At 50.8% G+C, this 24601-nt stretch overlaps 1 protein-coding gene across 3 annotated transcripts in view; it reads left to right on the top strand.

The window, feature by feature from the left end:
• The window catches only part of TSPAN18 (tetraspanin 18), a 177850-nt gene that overhangs the window by 100228 nt on the left and 53021 nt on the right, over window positions 1-24601 (top strand). For 2 of the 3 annotated variants that reach the window (XM_033119991.1, XM_033119993.1), the window contains exon 3: window positions 19969-20109. The exons of the other annotated variant lie outside the window; for it this stretch is intronic. The gene's annotated coding sequence lies outside the window, so the exon portion shown is untranslated. The remainder of the gene's footprint in view (window positions 1-19968; window positions 20110-24601) is intronic. 3 annotated transcript variants of the gene reach the window in all.

The following is a 24601-nucleotide window of genomic DNA, read 5'->3' as shown; positions in this document are numbered from 1 at the left end:
CAGACAGGCGGCCAGCAGGGAAGCAGGACCCGGAGCAGGTAGGCCAACCTTCAGAGCAGAGAAGGTGCTGGCACCTCTGGCCTGAGCACTGACACCAGTTCTAATACACACCTCCCCTGGGCCTCGCTGTTTTCCTTCTTAAATTTACCCTCTGGGTCTCTGGGCTCTGGGGACGTACAGGGGAATCGACACTCCCACCCCATTCCTTGCCGTCTGCAACCAAGCTCTCCCTCCCATGTAGAAGAAGAGGTGGCTTTGCCCATAACCCACCCAGAGGGAGTCTGCTGAGCCGGTAAGTAACAGGCGGACAAGCAGGGGCTTCCCTTTGAAAAGGCATTTATGCTGGTGGCCAGGAGATCATTAATTACTGCTGTCCCCCCCTGCCCTGCCAGGTGCGGCCCAGGGATCAGCTTTGTTTCCAAGGCTTAAACCCAGGCAGGCCATGAGGTTGCAGAGAACAGGAGGAAAGAGGGGGCTTTTAAGATTCTTTTTTCTCATTTCAAAAAAGACCCTTGGGGAGATCCAGCCTGTACCTCAGACGCCGAGGGTTCTTTCTTCAGGAGGGGAAGCAGCGGCCCCAGGGAGAGACCCAGCAGTTGTGTTTCAGATCACACTGTGTGTGTCTGAGTTGGCAAATGATGAATCTATTTTTTTTCTTTCTTTTTTCCTTTTTTTTTTTTTGCTTTGATGAAACCCAAGGCCCCGCAAGGAGTTTTCACCCATCGTCCTTTACTAAATGCGTCTCCCCAGCAGTCCTTCCTCCATTTCCTCACGTCTCCAGGAGTCGGGGAGTCATACAGAGGTTAGGCGTTCGGGCTTGGCGTCAGGCAGATGAGGGGTCAAACCCTGCTCCGCCGCTCACGCACTCTGCAACCTGGGCACATTGCTGAATGTCTCTGGCCTTGGTTTCCTCATATGAAAAATGCAAAGTGCCTTCTCTCTGTCCCACCCCCATATTGTCTAACTGCTTCCTGGAGCCAAGACCGGCGCCACTGGAACTGAGCATGACATGGGGAGTGGGGGGTGACAGAGTGATGGGAGGGGGGTAGACACTCAGGGGCCATTTCAGGGGCACTTGGCCAGCGGGGAGCAGCCAGACGGCGGAGTGAGCCAGGGACTCTGTCTGGGTGAGCGTGGTTTGTTGATTCCCGGGGCTCTCTAGGCAGGATGGTTCTCCTGGGGCCCAGGGTTGGGTCCTGTCCTCCCAAACACGCTCCCAGATGCCACCTCAGTGTGGGGGCCATCCTCAGCCCCTGCAGAGCAGTGACTGGCGCCCGTGGCCAGGACCTCTCCAGAGGACACGGCTACCTCAGGAGTGAGCATCATCCCAGTTCAAACCGCGCTTTGCTCTACAGGAAACAAAGGTGCTGTCTTGGCCAAGTCCTGCACAGGGCGAAAACGCCCCCGCCACAGCCAGGGAACCTGGAGCAGGGTTATGTGAGGCTTACTTTACCCATCTGTGAACAGAGGCTGATGAGGCAGAAGTCACTGCTGAGCATTTAAGGAGACTGCTTGGAGAGGACGTCCCTGCCCTGCAATTCCTGGCGCAGAGGGAGCGCCCCAATAAGACTCACTGGTGTTGTCACCTCGGGGCGGGGGTGAGGAAGGCAGCTTTGGCTGTCCTTGCCCATTTCACCTGGGGAGGTGTCTCTCTCCCGCCTTAGGGGGAGTTGGATTGTAAGAGCTAGATGTCACAAGACATCAAAAGATGAAGCAACATTTGCACAGTGCTTTGGAAGGAATAAAATTATTTTCATAGGTGATCTTGCTTCATGCACCTAACCGCCCTGGGGTGAGGGAATTATTCTTCTCATTTTGCAGAGGACAAAACTGAAGTTCAAAGGCATGAAAGCACGTGCATACCTGAGGGCACCCAGCTCTGAGAGCTGGGATAGAGCAGGATTCCAGTCCAGGGCAGGCTGGCTCCAGAAGGTGATCTTTCTGCTGTCTGGCCGCCTCCCAGAGGGGCAGGCACAGGTTCTGTGGGCCAAGCAGACCTCAGGCTCTGTTGCTATTTCTACATCAGTGCAGCTGCATGCCACTTGACAGTGTGCAAAGCAGACCACATTAATTATCCTTCTTGATCATGACACAGCTTGCAGTTCAGGCAGAAGATCTTAGCCCCACTTTACAGATGAGAAAAGCACAGCCTAGAGACGGAATCACGTGCCAGCTGGTGGCACAGAGCCATTTGTCTCCAAGCTCAGGGCTCCTAGTTATTGGCATGTGACCACAGGCACATCACTGAGCCTCAGTTTCCCCACTAATTCTGTATCTGAGGCTTGTAGTGAGAATTAAATGACACAAGGATGCAGAGAGCCTGGCATTGCCATAGTACCAGGTGGGCTCTCAATACAGGAACATTCTCTTCCCTTCGGGAAACTCTTACATGAGCCTCTAAGGGCAGCCAGAGCTGTGGAGCACTGCCTCAGAGGACTGAAAATGTACAAACATTTATTGAGTGCCTACTGTGTACATGCCAGAGGGCTTACTGGTGCCAGACGCAGTGACTACATGCAGCTTACACTCCAGTGTAGGAGACAGACAGAAATCAGGATGGCATGGATTCATCAAATGACTGCATGTTGTCATAAGTGGTATGAGGGGGGAAATAGCAGAAACAAGAGAGAGGAACTGCTTCTCGGTCAAGGAAGGCCTCTCAGGAGGGGACCTCGAGCTGGTGCCCTAAAGCAAGCGAAGGCTGGCCTTGCAGAACTGGGGAGAGGAGGATTCCAGGTTGAAGGGCGGTGTGTGCAGAGGCCCTGGGGCAGGAATGGATTTGCGTGTTCAAGGATGGAAGGAGGAGCATTATGGCTGGGGCCTCGTGAGAGATAAGAGAGTGGTTAGAGTCAAGGCCCGGAAGGCTGGCAGGGACTTGACCGTGAGGACGTGGTCACGGGTTTGGACTTTATTGTAAGTCTAATATAAAGCTGTAGATCAGGTTTGAAGCAGGGAGGAACGTGATGCGATTGAGGTTTTAAAAAGTAAGCAGTTTATAAATTTCTAAACAGTTATAGTTGGAAGGACCTCTAAAATATGATCTGGTCCCCCCTTTATTGGGCAGTAGGGAAACTGAGGCCTCAGAGGTGGAGTGCAGGTGGCCAGTGTCACACAGCACCTCAGGGCAGAATTGCCCTCAAACTCAGGACCTTAGAGCTTGGCTTCAGTGTTCCTTCCTTGGAGATGCTGGCATAAGCCCCAGATCAGGCACCACCTCTGTCTCCTTCAAGGATGAGCCCTGCCTGGCTTCTGGCCCCATAGCCTGAGGGACTGTGCCAACATCCGTGCTTTCCCAGGTCAAACGCGTGGCTGTCCCTTTGCCATGAGCACTTCCGCTCCATGGCCACTGTCTCAGGTCTCTTCATTTCAAAGGAACCCACGTGGGCCAAGTTCCGTTTTTAAACCACATCTTCACCGTAGTAACTGCAATTCTGCCTGAATATCCTTGATTCCATGCAAAGATAATCTGCTGGTGATTCCAAGCATGCGTTGAGCATTTTGGCTCTGTAATGAGCAGAAAACGATGCATGGTTTTCTGTGCAGGACCATGTTTCTCTCTCTTGGAGGGGAGTCCAAGAAACGTGACACTCTTTTTTGCAGATGGGATGAGAAGGCCAGGACTTACCCAAAGTCAGAGAGGGAGAGTGAGCAAGAGAAGGGGCCTCTCTGTGGAAGCCAGGTGACCTGAAAGGGAAAGGAAAGAATAAAATGAGTGCAAAATCCCTCAATGCCAGCTTTCGAACCTGAGAATCATTCTCCAGGCTCTGAGAATCACTCTGATAGGGCTTTAGCGATGCTTTGATCCAATCTGTCCTCTACTCTCATAATTAAAAAAAAAAAATCCTACTTAGGAATAACACGTATACAGTAAAGTGCATCCATCTCCAGTGTACCGCTCAATGATGTTTTGAAAATATATACCAGGTAATCATCATCCAGATCAAAATACAGAACATTCCTATGTCATCAGCCCAGAAGGCCCTCCTGTGCCCCATGACAATTGGCACTTTCCTTTGCCCATCCCCCTGCACCCCCAGGTAACTACTGTTCTGGCTTCTATCACTACCGAGCTATTGGTCTTGTTCTTGAACTTCATGTACGTGGAATCATACAGCATGATCTCCTCCAGGTCTGGCTTCTTTAGCTCAACATAATTTTATGATCCATCCATGTTCCTGCATATAGTAGCAGTTTGTTCTTTTTCATTGCTGTATAATATTCCACTGCATGACTACATATATGTATATATGTGTGTGTATATCTATATATCTATTTCTATCTATATCTATATCTATATCTATCTATCTATCTATCGATCTATCGATCTATCTATCTATCTATCTATCTATTTATCTATCTATCTATCTATCTATCTATCCCTCTGTGGATGGACATTGAGTTGCTTCCCGTTTTGGGTGCTTATGAATAAAGCTGCAGCACACATTCTGCTCCATGTCTTTTTGTGGGCATCTGCAGGCGTTTCCTTGGGGATGTAACTGAGTGTGGAAATGCTGAGTTGTCAAGGTTTAGCTTTTATAGACACCACGAAATAGAGTGGCTGTGCCATTGGTCGGTCCCGCCGGCGGCAGTGTATGCAAGTTCTAGTGGCTCCAGCTCCTCACGCACGCTTGGTATCATCCGTCTGTTCAGTTTTAATCAACTGGTGGCTCTACAGTGATGTGTTATTGTGGTTTTTATTTGCATTTCCCTGGTGAGTGACGATGCTAAGCGCCTTTTCCTGTGCTTATCAGCTATTTGGATACCTTCTTTTGGGAAGCGTCCCCCTTTTCTTGCCCAATTTTAAACTCGGTTTTCTTGTTCTCTTCTTGATTTGTGGGAGTTATTTATGTATTCTGGACACGAGTCCTTTGTCACACACAGATATTGCGAAGGCTTCTCCCAGGCTATGGTTTGCATTTTCACTCTCGTAATCGTGTCTAAGGATAGTCTGAGAGGGAAGACAATGAATATTGAGAGCTTCCTCGTGCCAGGCCGGGTAGTCTGCACGTCTGACTAGCTCGGTGCCTAATGCTCCCACCACTCAGTGAGGGGGACACCCTCGCCCTCCACCTCTCCACACCCCCACGCCACCGGACAATAGGGATTTAAGGAATCGAGTGGCTGGGCTAGAGTTCTCTGGCCGCAGAACTTCCTCTTTCGGCTTTGGGTGTCAGTGAGAGAGAAGGTTGCCATTCCCCCGCGTCCCATCCTTAGCATGTCTCACCAGCAGCAGCCAGGCAGAGAAGCATGATCAGGAAAGTCCTCTGTCTCTTTGCCTTCCTTGGAGGGAGGGCTTCCTAATTACCCGCCTCGTTTTGTTTGAAGTGAATTTCTTGGCGTCGTCAACTACATTCCATTCCAGATTCAAAAGAGCTTCCAACAAGGCTGGCACTATCTGGTGTTTGGAATTATCCTTAATGCCAATACCTTGCATGTCGATAATTCCTTTGATTTAGAAAGTACTTCCCTGATCGCTGTCTGATTGCATATTCATTAGCTTAAGCCAGTGAGGTAAGTAGGGCAACAATTATTAGAGAGATTGTGTCCAGTAGATTTTTACCAAGGATTGATCTGCAACTGGGCAGAGGGACGCAGGTGAATGAGTCCCGTGCTTGGGCATTTGAAGTCCAATGAGTAAGATGTATGTCTCAGGTCACCATCCAATGCGGGGCAGGGTGCGGGGGGCGGCGGGCAGTAATAGAGACTCATGCCTGATTCAAGGAGTTTTTACTACGTGGCAGGCGCCATGCTCAGGGGACATGGCAAGAACAAACTAGAAAAGCAGACACAGTCCCTGCCCTCATGGAACTTGCAGAGATGAAGCAAACGCAATGAGAGCACAGCACCACTGTGACCACCTTGACCTGGGAGAGATGGGAAGCTTCACGTAGGAGGCAACACGTGAAGTGGGTCTTGAAGGATAAATAGGAGTTCATCAGGTGAGGGAAGAGGGCTATGGTATTTCAAACGGAGAGAATCTCATAGACAAAAGCCTGGATGTATGACTTACCCAAGGTCAGCGGGCCAGGACAGGGATGAGTCTGCTGCTTCTCAGCCCTGTGTTCTTTCCGCCCTCCATGCTGTCTCCCTTCACCCTGCCCAGAGCACACAGTCCACAAAGAAGTGAGTGAGTAAGCGCCGCCTATGGCATGTCCACCCAGTGGCTGAGCCGTCACCAAGGCCAGACCTAGGGGCAGTTTGCCAAGGCAGCACTGGCTGTCGTGGGTGTGTCTCATCTAAAAACTGGACGTGCTGAAAGGAGTACAGTGTCACCTTGGGGATCCTGTGATTCCCACAGACTCCGACTGGAGTTATTACATCTGTAAAGTGAGAATAACAATCACAATAATCGCTGCACTGGAGAAGCCTTAGCCTTGTACCAGACACTGAGCTGAGGGCTTTGCACGCAGTATCTCCTTTAATCTCCACAGTGGCCCAGTGAGGTATGGGTCCCCTTACTACCCATTTGAAAGGTGACAAAACTGAGTCTCAGAGGGGTGACATGACTTGTCCAGCATTTCACAAGCCAGGAAGTCGCAGAATCTGAATTATCCCTGTGTGACTTCAGCGTTCCAGCTCGAAGCTAATAGGTCTTCCTCTTCACACTTCTGTCCACCCCAACATACATCTCAGGTGTTTAATGGGTATCTGTTTCCTGAGTGTCAGTGTCCCTGCCAGCCGGGATTTTGGGGTAGGTCTGTGATTTGATGGAGAGCACATGGCAGGGGCCCATCTCCTGAGAGTCCAGAACTTCTGATCCTTCCTGACATGCAGAATTGCGGTGGACATGCCTTGTGGAAGCAAAACACAACTCAGTCAGGGCTTGGCTGGTCCAAGCAGCCCTAGACATTTAACAGAAACAGCCGGCTCTGGTGTATGCATGCTCAGGCCAATCTAGCCGAGAGGAAATAGACTTGTATTTATTATAAACTGTGAACCAAGACAGGCGTCCTGTTCGGTGGAAAACAGGTAGGAAAGTGCCCCCTGGTCAGGGGCGTTTGTCCGTCTTTCCCTTTCCATTCCACAAGCATTTGAGGAGATCTGCCGGGAGCAGAGCCTGAGCTAGAGAAGCAGAGAGGAGTCAGCAGATCCCAGGCCCTCAGGAGTAACCCAGCCCTTTAAAACTCGCCATTGAATGAGCGCTTACTGCCTGCCAAGCACAGAGCTGAGAACTGCCCCACCACCCTGAGGAAGATGGGACCTAAGGAAAGCCCTGTGTCATGCTCACACGCAGGAGGCGGAGGTGGGGGCTGCTTGGGGAGGGCACAGGGCTGTGGGCTCCCAGGGGAAGGCTGAGGGGGGGCTTTTAACCAAGGCCCTTGAATAATGAGCAGGATTTTTGACAGCAGAAATGGGGAGAGAACAGGGCAGGCGATAGAGGATTGCAGCCAAGCGCATGGCCTGTGGCCAGAAAGACCAAGTGTGAGGCTGGGCCCCTCACTTGCCAGCACTTTAACCTTTGGTGAGTTTCATCACTTCCCCTCTCCCCCACCTGCTTTTTTAAAAAATTGAGGTAAAATGCTCATAACATTAAATTAGTCATTTTAAAGTAAACACGTCAATGGCAGTTAGTATATTCATGATGTTGTGCAACCACCACTCTGTCTAGTTCCAGAACATTGTTACGACCACCCCCACCCAAAAAACCTGTACATATCAAAACTCGCCCCCTGAGCCCCTAGCAAGCACTGGTTTTCTTTCTGTCTGTATCAGTCTACCGCTTCTAGAGATTTCATAATATGTGGCCTTTTGTGGCTTCTCTCACTTAGCGTGTTTTGCAGTCGTGCCTATTACAGCAGGTATCTGTACTTCTTCCTTTTTCTGGCCGAACAATATGCCATTGTATGCATCTAACACATTCATCTGTTTATCCATGCAAACGCTGACGGGCATTTGGGATGTTTCCACCTTTTGGCTTCAGTGAACAGTGCTGCTATGAGCATGCATGCACAGGTATCTGTTTAGGTGTCTGTCTGCAGTTCTTTGGGGTGTATGCCTAGGAGTGGGATTGCGGAGTCACGTGGCACTACTATGCTGAACTTGGAGAGAATACATCACCTCTTTGAACCTCAGTGTTTACATCTGTAGAATGGGAATGATAACGATAGCTACCTCATAAGGGGTGGATGGAAAAGGATTTAAGGGTTAAATGAAGTGCAATGCCCAGGGTAGTGAGGGCTCAAGGTACATTAGGGAGAGGCCGTGTTAAAGAAGGCTGATGGCTGTGGGAAGGAAGAATGAAGGGCAGGAGTCTTCTGGGCCTGGCTGGGCTCAGCTCTGACCCTCAGCAGTGGGTTCTTTCTCTGAGGGACGGGGCAGAGTGAGCAGGTGGCTGTGGACCTGAGAACCAGGTCCCCTTCCTGCTTTTGGATGCAAGGAGGCTAGTCCTCCAGCCCCACTGGACAGCCCTCACCCACAGGAGAACGCCCAGCAACTGCCAATGTAGTGGTCCCCCATTTGCTGCTTGCCCCTCTCTCTTCCCTCCTCCTTTCAGAGCCTATCTAGGAGCTGTTCAGGCTTGGCAAGCAGCAGGGGTTCAGAAACCAAATTCACAGGTAAAAATTCCCATTCTCTGCCTGTTACCCGCCTGACTGAGCTGCAAAGTCTGCGACATAATAGGAGTTTGGATTGGGGGTGGGAAAGGAGCCAGCGTGGTTGAGAATCATTTGAGAAGGAGAGAGCCCCAGGTTTGTGATGTAGGGAGAGGCCAGAATGGTGCCAGGGCAGCAGTCAGGTCACCAGTGAGGCCCCGCCCTCCCCTCCCCCTAGGCTGTGGTCTCCTGAGCCACGTGGCCCAGGAATTGCACCAGGTGGCAGAGGGGTACAGCAAGCTTTGCCCTAACTACTAGACTGTCCACCCTCCCGTCTCTACAGCCACATTCTGGGCCCCTTTATTAGTGGGAGGCAGGTGCTGGGACCCAGTGGTCAGGTAGAACTGAGTTCCTACCCAAGCACCGCCATGTAGGATTTGCAAGTGACCTGGGCAAATTATAATCTCTCTGAGCCTCAGCTCCTTCATCTGTAAAATGGGAGATAACAAACCCTCTTGGCTGGGTTATTGTTGGTATTGAGTGAGACCGGGAAGGAAAGGGGGTTGCACAGCGTAGTGTAAGTTCTTGGTAATAGATGGGGGTGGGGGTAAGGAATGGTCACGGTCAAAGGGATGGAATCACGGTCGGTCTGCATCTCAGGCTTGACTCCCGCTGGGCTTTGAGTTCCCCGACTACAGGAACCGTGTCTGTCTCCTTTATGAGCACCCTTTGTCTTAGGGCGGCTTCCCTAACAGCAGAGCCTGAGTGGGGATGGTTGTGCAAGTGAATTATTGAAGGGGGATTCTCAGACGAGGTCTATGCTCCAGCAAGGGGTGTGCAGGATATGGCAAAGGAAGAAGCTAAGGAACTGCGGGGTTCAAGAGCAGTCCAGTCTCATCTGGATCCCGTGGGGACCTTTGGCGCATGAATGGCATCATGGAGTTTGTGCCTAACATATTCTTTTGGGGCTACAGTCTATGCTTGGGGGTACGGGGGGTACATAGGTTGTGGCCTCCCGGGCTTCTCGGTGATATGGCTCCAAACAGCCAGGAGCCAGCAGTCCCCCCCAGAGAAGGTGCAGGTGGAGCCTTCAGCAGCCAGCACTGCCAAGGTTAGGAGAGGGGTGCACTGTCCAAGAAAAGGGTCAGGGTGCAGCACTGGCATACCCCCTAATTCCTTACTTTGGAATCAGAAAGAAAACACTGGCTCTGGCACCTGACAGACCTAGAGGTGAAGCTTCTTTCTGCCACTTACTGAAATCATCAACCTCTCGGGGTCTGTTTCGCAAGCCCCCCTGCATAGGGTCCACGGGAGGATGCATCAGGTGCCCCATGGACAGTAGCTCCATTGGACCTGGCGCCACAAGTAGGTCCTCAGCACACATGGGGTGGGTAGTCAGGCTTCTTGCTTTCACCATCCCAGAACAGCGTCTCTCCTGCCAGGCCTGGCCCCACGTGAAGACCTCCCCCCTACAGGAAGGAGATGGACTTTGTGATCCCTAATAACCCCTGTCCCCAGGGCCAGGAGAGAGGAGAAGGCCATTGTTCTCAGCTCCCTTCCTCCAGAATGAGAAACACAGCCAGAGCCTTTAGCATTGGTTCAGCCAAGGCCTGGGCTTTCCCCAGAGATGTTTAACCCCAAATGATTAATTTATTCCCATTGTTATTTAGTAAGGATACACGGATACACTTTGCTTGAAAAAATGACACCTATCGGGTAAGATTGTAACGCCTAATGCCAGGCTCCTTTCCTCAGGGCTCCAAGCAATGGCCACTGTTTGTCCAGAGGACTGATGTTAGAAAACAAAATTCAACTGAGTAAACTTACAGATCTAACTGGCTTTATTCAATGATTCATGAGTTAGGTAGCCTCCCATCCAGCAAATAAAAAGGAGCTCCCAGGAGCTGTACAAAATGGACGGCTTTTATAGGCAAAAGGGGGCGGGTAAAGGAAATTTCTAGCAAAGAGTGGATAGTTTCAGACTTAGGTCACTCTCCTTTGTGGCGTGGAAGGGGTCTTTGGGGATTACCTCACTAATGCTGACCAGGAAATTCCAGACTGACCGGTTAAGATTACATTCCTGGGAGAGGCTGAGACTGCAATTAGGTTTTGTATTTAGTCTTGGTTTGCTGACGTGGGGCTTAGCGCAAGTGACTCCATTTTGGGCCTGTTGTGTCTCTTACCCATGTCAACACTTCAGAACATTGTCCATGTGTGGCTGCGATGTGGTCAGGAAAGCCCCCCATCAGGGCGGTGGCTGCCAGGTCCCAGTGAGGACCAGAATGAAGATAAGCCACTTCCCAGGGTCCCTGCCGGCCTGAGCTTAGCACAGAGGGGTGCGTGAGCTGCCTGGTTGGGGTTTCCCCAGAATGTGGATGGAGCTATAATCGTAATGCTAATAATAGCTTCCACTTACTGAGGCTTACTTAGCAGCAGACACGATGCTGGGCAAACTCCTGTGTCTCATTTGACTCTGCGAATCACACGGGTCATTGTCCCCATTTTACAGATGAGGAAACTGAGGCTCAGAGAGGTTCACGTAAGGCTTCCACAGTCACATAATGAGTGGTGGGCATTTGAATTCAGCCTCCGATGAGGCAAGGTGCTGGAGATCCCAATTCTTGCCCCAGTAGGTATCCAACTGGCTTTCTTCCAGGCATAAGTCATTTCATCATATGGACCTGGGCTCTTCAGATTCCTTTTCACGTCACCTTTACCCATCGGTGGGGACTGAGCCCCTTCCTTTCACTCTAAGATTGAAGATCATTGAATACCTCTGTCTCATTCTAAAGAGGAGAAAGTAAGAGCCCAGAGAGGGCACATGACCTACCCAGAGCACACAGCAACGCTGACCCAGAGCTGTGAACAAAGTTTTCCTGCCTCTTGGTCAGCATACTTAACCTTTGGCCTTATTGTTTTACTCTAAAACCAGACTTGGCCATGTGTGCGTGTGTGCACGCATGTGTGTATATGTGGTGAGGGGAGTGTGTGCCTATGTATGAGTGAAGAGCCAGAACCTGGTGGGGGGAGGGGGCATGGAGGCCCATAGGGAGAGGAAGGAAATGCCTGTTCTCAGCTGCCTCCATCATATGCAGCCTGAATGCTGGCCAGCAGAGGAGTAGCTCCAACCTGGCTGCCTGTGAGTGAAAACAACTGTATCCAGGCAGTAAACTCCACCCCTCCCGACCTTTACCTGGAGGGGTCCTGCTTCCTGTCTTCCATCTGGGCTAGTCCTGCATCTGCTGTCACCCAGAGGTTGGTGCCTGGAGCCCTGTGGTTGAGCAGGGAGCTTTATGTAAATCCCAGGCAAGAGAAACACAACCAATGCTCCCTGGAAACCTTTTCGGTAGCTTCTTGGGAGAGAGCTTCAGAGCTCCAACAACCAAGACTTGAACTTCAGACCCAGGAAGAAAACCCAGAACCTCTGAAGTCTCCAATGCCCCTCTATGAATTTCCTCTGAAATCTCATGTTTATTGAATGATTGAATGAATGGTGCACGCTCTGTGATCTTTTGGTAACTGAAAGAGTTGATCCACAGTCAGATGTAGCTTCATCGGCCCTGCTTATGTGCATGTGTACACACCATGCACTCCTGGAACACTCTCGACTCTCTTCGTGTGTGCTGTCTGTGCTAGAGTCTGCTGTCATGTCCGTTACACACACCTCTCAAGCAGACCACATACTGCTCCCTGCATCTCACGGCCCGTACATGGTCTCTTTGCTCAGCTAGACATGTGATTACTGTGCCCTGAAAGATCAACTGTGCTTAAATGCAGCTGGGTTTGGGGAAGACATTTGTCAAGGGAAGTGGGAGGGAACCAAAATGGTCTGGCAACGAACAATGAAGGGTAAACCCGGAGTCTGGAAATATGCAGGCTTATAAAATGCTCTGGGACATCCCAGCTTGGGGGGCATGGATGCCTCTAAAATCTAGCAAGACTTTTCTTTTCTTTCCTTTTCCTTTCTTTGCTTTTATTTCTCTCTTTCCTGAAAAACTTAGGTACTCATGCTATGCTAAAGCTTTAAGAAAAGAAGGTGGAACTTGGGCCATTAGTGATCTTCCAGGGCCTAAAACACCAGAAGGGGAGGTGGACCTTGCCGCATAGGCAGTGGGGAGCTATGGAAGGTTGTTGAGCAGGAGAGTGGCATGGTCCAAGCCCCACTCCTGAAGTTCTGTCCTGGCCCACCGGAGGATGGACTGGGGGCAGGGTGGGCAGGAGGGAGACTGTGGCTGTGGGCCACGTGTGAAGAGGATGAAGGCTTAGATTAGGGAAAATGGTGGAGATGACAGGTAGAGGGGAGGGGTCAATGTAGGATGTTCCCAGGTATATGGGACTGAGCTGTTGGGGGGAAAGAGAGAGAATAAAATCCAAAAATATTTGGGAGACTCCAATTGGGAGGGTTCCTAGAGGGGCCACTTCTGGGTAAATAATAACAATAAGTCATAGTATTCCCGAAGCTTTACTCTGTGCCGGGCACTGTGGTAAGTGCTTTATGTATTCTGCCTCTTTAAATACTCACAAGAAACCCCTGAGGTAATTACTATTATCATCTCCATGTTACACGTGGTGAAACTGAGGCATAGTTAACGTGACACAGAGCCCACACCCATAGCTAGGCTTCAACTCCAGGCAGCTGTGGGCAGGGCTTCCCTGCGTAACCCCTGCCCCACGCTGCCTCTCCAGCACAGGCCTGCAGGAGGCCAGCTTTACTGCGGAAAGGAGCTGCGGAAGCGCTGAGAGGTGAGGGCAGGGCGATTTAGGGTTCACCTGAAAACCGACCTGGATTGCCGAGGCATCATCACCTTGTGGCGGAGACCAGCAGCCTGCCTGGGCTCCTCATTCTGTGTGGTAGGCTATCAGCCCAGGAGATTAATGAGAGGGCAGGAAAGGAAGGAAAGGAAGGAAGAAAAATCGCTGCCCATTATACCTGTCCTTTGGCAAGCCTGGGTAATTACCAAACCCTCAGCAGTAAAATATTTCGTTTCGGTGTAATTGCTAAGTAATTATGTGGTATGGGTTGTGTATTAATCGTGTTGATTAATAACATGCAGGTAGTAATTAAACATCTGCTTCATAATCATGTACAGGCTGAAGCTTAACATACACACACATACGCATGCGTGCCTGTGCTGCATGCAAAGCTTCTCGGTTGCTGTGATGCTCGTGTGTGTGTGTGTGTGTGTGTGTGTGTGTGTGTGTGTGTGTGTGAGAGAGAGAGAGAGAGAGAGAGAGAGAGAGAGAGAGAGAGAGAGCACGCGCGCTAGCGTGTGCCTGGCTGAGTTGAGGCCACTCCTTCCCCCCATACATTAAGGCCTTTGTGTCCCCGCCCTCCCCTGGTTCCAGGGGAGGAACTGAGCTGGCCTTGGGGCTGTGCCACCCTGAGGCCCCTCTCAGAACAGAAGCCCCATGTGTGTCTCCATCGCTGAGCTGCTTGCTCAGTGGTTGGCACAGGGCCTCGGTGCTCCCTACCTGACAATACGCTAAAGTGCCTTAGAGCTCACTGTGCAATCAGTGTGAGACTGTGGCTTCCAGGGTCCTTTCGGGGGCAGGTTACTTTCTCCCAGCAGCGGGGAGAGAAAGTGACTGGAGGAGCCACCGCTCTGTGGCCCAGTGACATCCCAGCACACGCGTTAGGCCTGGATTGAATGATCTGACCCCAGAGGCTTCAGGGACCAAAGCAGGACACAGACTTGGGAGCCAGGAACCCTGGGTATAGCGTGCATCGTCTCCTACTTGCTGTGTGATCTCAGGCAAGTTGTGCTCCTTCTCTGTCCCTCAGGTTCCAGGTCTATCAAACAAAGGAAGAACACGGAGCTCAGAGGTCTCCAAGGGCCTTTCCAGAGCTGCTGTACTCGAATTCTAATTTGGTTTGTACTAATTAGGAATTGGAGACAATTTAAATTCAATACATCCGATCCTCAGTGAGTAAACAATCAGAAATAATGCCTTCCTTTACGACTTCTCAAAGACTCACTCATGAGCAATGAGAACCCAAGCTAAAATCAATAGCTTTTATTTCTCACAGAGAAATTGCAGAATCCTTGAGCTTCTGGGCATTGCAATTCATTCTTGTATTTTAAATTTTTATGTTTATGTTTATGGACTGCCATTAGGTAATATGGATCCGTCCTGAAGGTTGATTTTTTTCATTAACTTAACTCATTTTACTTATTAGTTCACATTTATAGCTTGGATATAATAAGCACACCGTGCAAAAGTCATAAAACAGCCCTTTTCTTTAGCGATATTTTAAAATCAAGACTCTTCTCTGAGTCATCCCAGGTTTATTTGCTCATAACTTGCTTCTCCTGTGATTGGAGGCCCAGCATGGCCAATTCCAGCCAGTCATTTGACCTTGAGCTCTGGTGTCCTTATTTTTAATAGGGAAGTGTACCACTAATTAGTAAAAGCAATAAATGCTTAAGTTTTAGAAAGCAAGCATCCAGTAATCACTCACTGTGTTCAAAGTGCTTCTCATACATTATCTGGTTGAATCCTACATCCCTATGAAGTGGCTTTATTTTTTTTTTTACTTTATAGGGGAGGAAACGGAGGCCCAGAGAGGTTAATTGACCTGCCTGAGGCCACACCGTTGGCGATAGGGGCAGAACTGGGATACAAACCCAAGATGTGGAAGAGCAGCCATCTTTCCTCCTCCACTTTCTCCCTTCCCCCAAGCCTGCCAGTTTTGGGTCCCCCATCCCCATCAAGCCTTTACTCTCCCACTGAGACAGGTTAGTTAGTATGATTGCTAGGTAGATAGGGGTGTCCCTGGTGGAATAAACAAAAGACAGCCATATCCTAAAACTTCAGGTTTTGAAATCACTCCTTCGCTCCAGGATATAATGTAACAAGGCCTTAAGGTTAATCATAAAATTCCTTTTGGCCTGACAAACGGAGCAGATCTGATAGATAAGAGTGGGTTACTTTGCTAATTCCTTCAGGATGGGCAAGCAGAACAAACCTGGTAGAGGAATTTCATTAGAAGGCGCCAGTTCCCTTCTTCAAACAAGTTCCCTTCTCCAAACAGCTCCCTTTCCCCAAGCAGGCAAGGGAAGGTATAAAAGTAAGAGCTTTTGCCTCAGTCACGGGCACCCCTATTCGGGACCCCTCCCGCTCCAGAGCTGCAACCTCTTCTCCTGCCTCTAATACGCTATCCTCTTTTTAAAACTTTTTGCCTCTCCTGGATCTGTCTTTCCATTCTTCGGCTTCATGAGACACGATTCCGGCCCACACCCAGAAATTGCCGGCAGATCCAACATCACCTACATCACCACGACCACCAGGCCCTGCCCGTCTTCCTGTCATTCTCTCATCCACTGTTTCCACTTGTCTGGGCTCCCTCTGGCTTTTCATCTACCTGGAGCACACCTGTGCTCTATGACCTTCAGTGGCTCCCCATTGTCTGCAGATCAAGTTCCTCCTCCTTAGCCTGGCATTCAAGGGCCTTCCTTATCCATCCAGCCCCTGCCTTCCCTTCCTGTCTCGTTTCCCACTCTGCCCCCACATGCAGGCTTGGCTCATGGTCCTGAATACCCATCCCACACTTGGGTACCTCCATGCCTTTGCTCACCCTGGTCCCTCTGCCCACAGTGCTCTCCTCTGCTCTCCATACATTCAAATCTGCCTCCTCTTCCAGGAAGCCTTCCCTGGGGCTCACGGAGGAACAGCCTCCTCCCTCCTCTGAACTGAGAGCCATGTGATGAGCCTTCCTTCACCAGCTTGAGCTACGAAGACAAAGCCATTGCCTTTTCTTCCTCTTACCAGAGAGCTCTTTTGAAGGTGTAGTCTGTGCCTCACTCATCTCTGGCATCCCCCGAGTCCCAGGTACACAGTTCAGTTAACCCTCACCATATGATTGAATGCTCATATTTCCTGTGGTTTCCAGGAAATAGAACGTCTGTGTCTTCTCTGGGGCATTCAGGGCCAGCCCAATACAAATTTAGGGAAAGACTTTGTCCAGGTTCTATTAACTCTCAACAGCTCTGCCTCCCTCCCTCCCACAAGTTTCCTTCTGTCTTCCTTCCTTCTTGGTCAGTGACTCAAATATAAAATCATTTTCCTCTCTCCTCCCATCAAAACGTACCTATCCTGGGCCCCATTGACTCAGCTCACTGCTGCTTGAATGGCCTCTGGTTTCTGGCAGACAAAATCCAGCTATGTGATGTTAATAGTGAATCGTGACAAAGAAAACGGAGACACCAGAGGAGTGGAGAGAGGTCTTATTTACATAAACGCATCGGCTGGATTCTCAGTCAAGGCTCCCGAGTAGCTCTCTACCACTTCCTGGGTTATCGTGGCCACTGGGACTAGAGCGGCAGCCCTGTCCTGGACCTGGCACATTACAGTTTGCATATACTTTCCGTTAGGCTGTCATCTCCGCAGTTCTGTGAGGTTTCACTGAGGCTCAGAGAGGTGGGTTGCATGCCCGATCACACAGCCAGGGGCGAGTGGCAGGTCTGGCGAGCCCTCAGTCGCTCTTTCTCTGTCTCCCCAGCCAGCACGGTTGGTGACCTCCTGGACCCCCCTCCCCTCGCCCCGACAGCAGGCTGTGTGTCTGCCAGCTCGATCGGCAGGGTCTGTTCCCTCAGCTGGGGCAGGCAGCCTGAGGGGCCACGGAGGAGACAGAGCCAAGGAAGGTGCCAGGCCGAGGGCAGGACGTGCCTCTCTCCTGGGTAGTGATGGGTTCAGCCTCTTGGAGTGTGGGATCCGGGGATAGGTGACGTAGGCCAGGCCCACATGGCAGGAACTGTGAGAACAAGCCCAGCTCCCCGCTAAAGCGCAGAGCTCCCTGGGCCGCTGCAGGATGGCCAGGGCCTTCTGACTGTCCTCTCGCAGTCCTGTCGGCCACTCAGGCACGTCCTCCCCATCCGACATTTCTGGGCCTGGACTCAGGGCGGTGGCTTCATTTGGCAGTGACACACACACATTTATAACGTACATGTATTCCCACGCTGAATGCCCCCACGCCCCACACACAGACGCAGTGTTGTCCACCCTTACGTGCCAGGCAGCTCATCTGCACGCGTTTATGACACATTCCTGAATTTCTCCGGTTCACATTCTATTTTAAACAGTCTAGACGGTGGTATCCACAGTGATCAAGAGCTTCTGCTCTTACGTCCACTATGGGTTCAAACCCAATCTGTGCTGTGTAACAGCCACGTGGCCACCGAGTTACCTAATCTCTCTGAGCTTCAGTATCTCATCAATAAAAGGGGAATGATAGCAGCACTGCTAGGGTTAAATGGGGAAAGGCGTGGTAAGCGCTGACCACCGGACAGTTCCATCTCATTTCCCACTCTGCCTTGACAGGCGGCCTTGGCTTGAGGCCCCCCACTTGGGTACCTCTGTGCCTTTGCTCACCCTGGCCCCCCTGCCCACGTCACCCTGCTCTCATCTCCACCCACACACATCTGCCTTCTCCACCAGGAAGTCTTAACGGGCCTGTGGGGTCACCAGTGCCGTTGTCATAGGGAAATGAGAGGAGAAGGGCCCTTACCTTGGCATGTCTGCCTGGGAGCTACGAGAGCCCTGGGTTTTGGAGCTGAACCCGACAGACCGTGGGGACTGACCGTGGCTCCAACACACCCTTTCGCAGATGGAGAAACCAAGGCCCCACGAAGGGAAGGCTATGCCTGTGTGCTCACAGCAAGTTAATTTGCCTCTGGGCTGGGACTCCTGCCTGCGGGTCTGTGGGGTCCATTGCTGCCACGTCTTCCTGGGCGTCACGTTCCCCCTGACCTACTAGTGGGGTGGGTGGTCTGCTACTCTCAGCGGGTTTGGGGGAGCAAGTGTGGACTGGGGTGGAAGTAAAAGATAGAGGCTTGGGGTCTCCCAGATGAGCCTCTTCATCAAACGAGTATGGGGAAGAGGCCCGGAGAGGCTGACACACTTGTCATCTGCGAGGGACTGAAGCAGAGACCCCAGGTGGCCGTGGTGAGCCCGTGAGAAAGCCACAGCTGCGTAGCATGCTGCTAAAACAATCTCCATTGTCACCTCTTTCCTGCAGCCAATTATTTATTTCTTTATCATACGCTTTTGGAAAACGCGGAGAATGCTACCCCTCCGGGAGAAGCCATCCCACCCCCACCCCTCCCCCAGTTCTCACGCTCTGGCTGCCGTCTGGTGTGACATTAGCGTTCACCAGCTTGCAGAGCGCTAATGACATTTGCATTTTTCTGGCTGGTGAAATGTGGGCTGGGCTGTGGGGTCCTGTGGGGAGTTTGCAGCCCAGGGGAGAAGCAGGTATGCTGGGCTGAGGGCCCACGCTGGTCTCTGAGAGGCAGAGAAGTGGAATCAGGGGAAGCAAATGAGTGGTGGCATTAGAGATTTTTGTCTCAAGACGTGCCAAGGACACACAGCAACTCCCAGTCCAGTGCTCCAGCTCCCCCACCGGCACTCCCAACATCCTGCCCTGCGTTGCCTCCCTAACATTTGTTCCGCTCTTGCTCTGTGCCAAATGCTCGGCTGTGGGCTTCACAGACCTATCTATGAAAGCCGTTTTAACTCCCTGCAGTCATCGAAGAAAGATGCTCTCATTCTCTGGTTTACAGACGAGGAGACTGACGCTCTGAGGACACCTGAATTGCCCAGGGGCCCATTTCTAGGACGAGGTCGCCCCAGCATGGGGCCCAGGTCCACGTGCCCCCAAAGCCCATGCTGTGGACATTGCTTCCTGCACCTTGTCCGGGCTTGAACACGGCCAGGAAGCCGTTCTCCATTCTGGCTGTCCCAGCATCCACCTGACAGGCATGCAGCAGAGCCCGGCCATGGGCGCGAGCTGCTCTAGGGGCTGCAAAGCTGACAACTAGAAAGGAGGGTGAATTCCTGGAGAGAGCACCCAGCCATGAGTCCGGAGAGACCCTGGGTTTGGGCCTCACTCTACCACCAACTTGCTGTGTGACTTTGGACAAGTAACTGCCCCTCTCTGGGTGTCAATCTCCTCATCAGTAAAATGAAGCCATTGGTCTGGCTGGATGGAGCATTCCAGCAATGCATTTGCACATGAGGAAGGATGTGTCTTCCAAATGCACTTGAACTCTCCTGGAGTTTCCACTCATTCAGAAATGTAAAATTATGTTTTATGTCAAAGCAAACCAAGAAACATTTGTCAAGCGTCTCCGCTCTGCAAAGGGCACGGTGCTAGACCCAGTGGGTGTGATGCTTGTGTATTTTTATTCGGGATTTACACACACAGGCAGATGCATATATATATTTGTGTCTTAGAATTGTCTCTAGGCAAGTTCATTTGGGACCTAGACGATGTCTCCCCAATCCTGATGCATAACCCCAGGCTCCTGTAGTCTTTGCTTTATCACACTGCCTCTTCAGGACCCAGAGAGCATTTCAAACAAAAAGAACTCAGTCAGCATGAGCTAGTGAGATCTCCCTCAACTAGGCAGTCATGGTTGGTTCTGCTTGTCTCTGACAGGTGGACACCTCCTGGATAGTCCCAAGCTTGCAGTGGCCAGAGCTTCTGACGCTGTCCTCAAAGCCACTTGAACCCTTTGAATTTGGCTTCGAGAAACGTGGGCACCTACCTTTTCCAGACCTTCCCACGCTGGCCACCCAGGTAAGGGACTTCATGCTTGTTCAGCACGGGGTTTTATGCTGCTTTTGTTGTTGATGTTGCTGATAGTAACGTCAGTAGGGCACGCTGGCATTCTTTATCACAGTGCAGTTTGGTTATCATCAGCAGGAGAGCCAGTGATTAAAGCTCTCCAGTCCAACAGACGGGTTCAAATCCCAGAACCACCAGGATGTGAGCAGCTTCCTTAGTCTTTCTGTGTCTCAGCTTCCTCAGCAGTCAAACAAGGACGCAATAGCACCCACCTTTTCGGTTTGAGGTAAGGATAAAATAAGGTAATATATGAAAAGGGCTTAGAGCAGAATGAACACACAGTAAGCTCAGAACCCAATAAACGTTCACTGTTGTGCATAGTAGGCCTGCACCCATGACAATTGGGAATTAGTTCATTCTCACATTCGCGCTAGAATGTAGACTCCACGAGGGCAGGGGGTTTTTCTGTCCTGTTCTTAGTTGAATCCCCAGATCCCAATAGAGTAGACTGGACATTATTTGTTGAATGAATGAATGAATGAATGTGTGAAGATGCTTTACGTATATTATGCAGAATCCTCAGAATACTCCTTGAAGGTCCTTGCATTAGTCAGAATATGGGTTTGGTCATGTGTGACCAAGATAACAGTTTCTTAAACAAAAGTGCAGTTGATTTTTCTCTAAGAAAAATCCTGAGCGAAAGGGATTCTTCTGCACAGAAACATTAGGGACCCAATTTTCTTCTGTCCTGTGGCGCCACCATTGCTTGTCTACATGGTCCACGATGGCCCACACCAGTCTCTCCATCCTACTCAGAAAGAAGGGCAAATCAAAAAAGGAGAGGGCGCCCCTTCCTTTAAGAGGGTACCTGTGTCATTTCCATTCATGTCCCACTGGGCAGAATGTACATATATGACACACCTGGCTGCAAGAGAAGCTGAGAATTAGAGTCTTTATTCTGGGTGGCCATCTGCCCAATTATAATTCTATTTCAGTGGAAGAAGAGGAAAATGGACTTTGAGTACCCTCCACCTTGCCACATAAGATGATCCACCCCCCTTGTTTCATCCTCTCTCCCTTTCTCCCTCTCTTCTCCCTTGCAACCAATCATCTTTTCACTGCTTCCGTAGTTTTGCCTTTTCCAGTGTCATATCTGAAATCATACAGTATGTAGCCTTTTCAGATCGGCTTCGTTCACTTAACGATATGCGTTTAAAGTTCCTCCACATCTTTTCATGGCTTGATATCTCCTTTTTATCGCTGAATAATATTCCATTGGCTGTGCCATAGTTTGTTTATCCATTCTCCTACCGAGAGCATCTCGGTACCTTCTAGTTTGGGGTGATTATGAATAAAGCAGTTATAAACATTCACGAGCAGGTTTTGTATGGACAGAAGTCTTAACCTTTTGGGTAAATACTGAGAAGCATGACTGCCGAATTGTATGGTAAGAGAATATTTAGAATTTTCACTGCCAGGCTGTCTTCCAAAGTGGCTGCACCTTTTGCATTCCCACCAGGCATGAGTGAACATTCCTGTTTCTCCGTACTCTCGTCAGCAATTGGTGCTGTCATTTTTGTGGATTATGATCCCCACTTTAAAGTTGTGGATTATGAAACTTAGAGAGGGCAACTTGCTCATGGTGATAGAGCAGGTAAGAGGTCCAGGAATCTTTCCGGGCCTGCTTGACACCTGAGCCCAATAGCTTCCTGCTATATCCCACAGCCTCTCCCCGGGTAGGTCTCTCCGAGACTGGACCAATGCCCTGGGGTGACTCTTCTAGCCCCAAGCTCAAGGGTGGCTGGATCCCAGGCCCTCATTCATTGGTTAGTGTCTGTCGCCCTCAGCAGGACCAAAGGTCAATGAGGCAGGACAGTGAGAGGTGGGGCAGAGTGAGTAGTTGAGCCAAAGCTGGAGGTGTCTCACTTGAGCAGCCAAAACATAACCCTAGGAGGAGCCAGACTGCTGGGAAGGCTGGGGTACAGGCCAGCCCAGGAGGCTGCTGTCCTGTGCCCAGTTCTAGGGTTTGAGGGGAAGGCTGGAGCTGCAGCCCAGGTCAGTAAGAACCAAGGATAGGCCCGAAGTGAAGGCTGGCGACAGGGAGTGGGGATGATGAGAGGCTGGGCAGCGGCTGAGGAGGTCAGATCCTGCATCATTTGGGAATCAATACTCAACTCAAACCCAATTGAGCAAGACAGGCAACTTATTAGCTTTTCGTTGGTTTCTAATATGTTGGCAATTGGTGTCCAAGTCAGGGCTGAATCCAAGGCTGAAATGACGCCTATGTCTGTGCTCTCTGCTTCCTTCCTATGAGCTGTAGTCCCCGACAGGCACTCTTTGCATGGCAGTGGGGCACTGAACAGCAGCTCCAGACTGACATCCTGCTCGTTTCAAATCCAATGGAGGGAGAACTTCTTCCCAGGAGTTCCAACAAAAGTCCCAGAGTTGAAGCTTATTGGATGGCTTTGGGTCACATGACCACCTCTGACCAATCACTGACACCAGGAGGAAAGAATAGGCTGATTGGCCAGACTAGCTCAGTGATGGGTGGTGGGTGGTGAGGGGTGTGTGTTGTGGGTTGGGAGAGTGGGCTTGAAAGTGTGAGAGGGCTGGTACCCCAAAGGGAAAACCTTATTTTCAGAAGAAGTAGGAGGGAATGCTGGGCAGACAAAACAACAGATGCTCTCTGTTGGTGCCAGGGCACGGGGTGGCGGGCATGGAGTAAGCAGGAGGGCTGAAGTCCTTCCTGTGACTTACAGCACCAGGGATGGCCTCTGACAGGTGCCGCTCAGTTTCAGTGCATCTGGTATCTGAAAGCTTGACTTATGCACGTATGTATGTGAGTGTGCACGTGTGCGCTCACACACCATGATGGATCTGCTGGTGGTGCTTCACTTTTCAAAAGGATTGCCCCCCAAAGTCCTTCCCATTTTGAGTCTCTGTGCTTCTTAGCAGCTACCCCACTATCTCAGCCACCCCATATCTGGCCGCCTTGGGTTTCCCTCCACTTGCTCGAAGGACCTTTTTCTTTTTCCCTTCACCCCCATTCCCTTATCTCTTGGGAAAGTTTCTTGAGCTATGCTAGCATGTCTATGCCATAGGTGGCCTCCTGGAAGTCCAGGCCTATGACAGCCCTCTTCCCAGAGGAGGAACCACAGCCACCCCTGAGACCTCTCAGAGGGAAGGAGAAAGAGAGGAGGCAGTCACTGACCAGCAGGAGACCCATCCCCAAGGGGCCCCAGGACCTGTGTGGGGTTCCAGAACATAGGTGAGCAGGCCAGCCTCGTAACCGCAGCTGATATCCACTGTGGCAGCTCTGTTATGTATTTACGGTGCAGTGTATGATTTCCTTTGAAAAATGATTGCTCTGCAGAAAAAAAAGATGGAAAACCACAGTGTATGCGGCTGCCTCCCAGGCAACTGTGGCCAAGTGCTTTTTAAGATCTGTCCTTTGCTTGATTTTGGTCAACCACAAACCTCCTGGCTCTTCACCAGTCTCCCCTCCTCTCTTTCTCTCTGGATCTCTCTTGCCTGTGGATTCTGCAGCTCTGACTCACCACACAGACAACTCAGCATTCAGCATCACCCTGCCTTATATGGTATGCTCAGTGCTCGCAGGGTGATGAGGAGTAATCATGTGTTCAGCCAGTGGCTGTTGAGTTCTTACCATATGCCAGACACCATTTCTTTTGCTGGGGATTGAGAGCGGGGCTCCATGCCTTCTCCTCTGGAAGATCTGCCGAGGGCAGACACTTCCTCTGCCTGTCTTGCCCCCAACCTCTTGTCCAGTGAGTCGTTCAGTTCCAAACCATAGTCCGACTTGGTGGATGTTTCTTGGTTACTTTCCACACTATGTTTTTTTTTATTATTATTATTTTTTATTGGGGAAGGGGAACAGGACTTTATTGGGGAACAGTGTGTACTTCCAGGACTTTTTTCCAAGTCAAGTTGTTGTCCTTTCAGTCTTAGTTGTGGAGGGCGCAGCTCAGCTCCAGGTCCAGTTGCCATTGCTAGTTGCAGGGGGCGCAGCCCACCATCCCTTGCGGGAGTCGAGCGGGCAACCTTGTGGTTGAGAGCTCACTGGCCCATGTGGGAATCGAACCGGCAGTCTTCGGAGTTAGGAGCATGGAGCTCTAACTGACTAAGCCACCGGACCGGCCCCAGGCCGGCCCCCACACTATGTTTTAAAGTCCCCACTTATGAACGATCTGCAGAGATGACCACTAGATCACTGTGGTCCCTTCTAGGCCACTAGAATGACTTGGTCCTCAGCACCTAGGACAGAGTTGAAGATGCAGCTTGTGATGTGTCCTGGAGAGGGAGGGAAGGCCATGCTTAGAGGTCTCTATGCAAACCTGGTCGGGGGTGTGCACAGGTAAGCAACAAGTATTGGCCAACTTCCACTCCAGTTCATTCAGCAGCACCTCAGAGGTCTGCAAGAGGCCCCTCAAGGGGCTTCTGGCCTGTGGTAACGGAGACCGGCATGAAAGTAAATCCCTGGCAT

The sequence above is a fragment of the Rhinolophus ferrumequinum genome, chromosome 11, assembly GCF_004115265.2.
Source record: "Rhinolophus ferrumequinum isolate MPI-CBG mRhiFer1 chromosome 11, mRhiFer1_v1.p, whole genome shotgun sequence".
Lineage (NCBI taxonomy): Eukaryota > Metazoa > Chordata > Mammalia > Chiroptera > Rhinolophidae > Rhinolophus > Rhinolophus ferrumequinum.
Note: the sequence above shows the minus strand (reverse complement) of the source record. Positions and strands in the feature narration are given on the sequence as shown.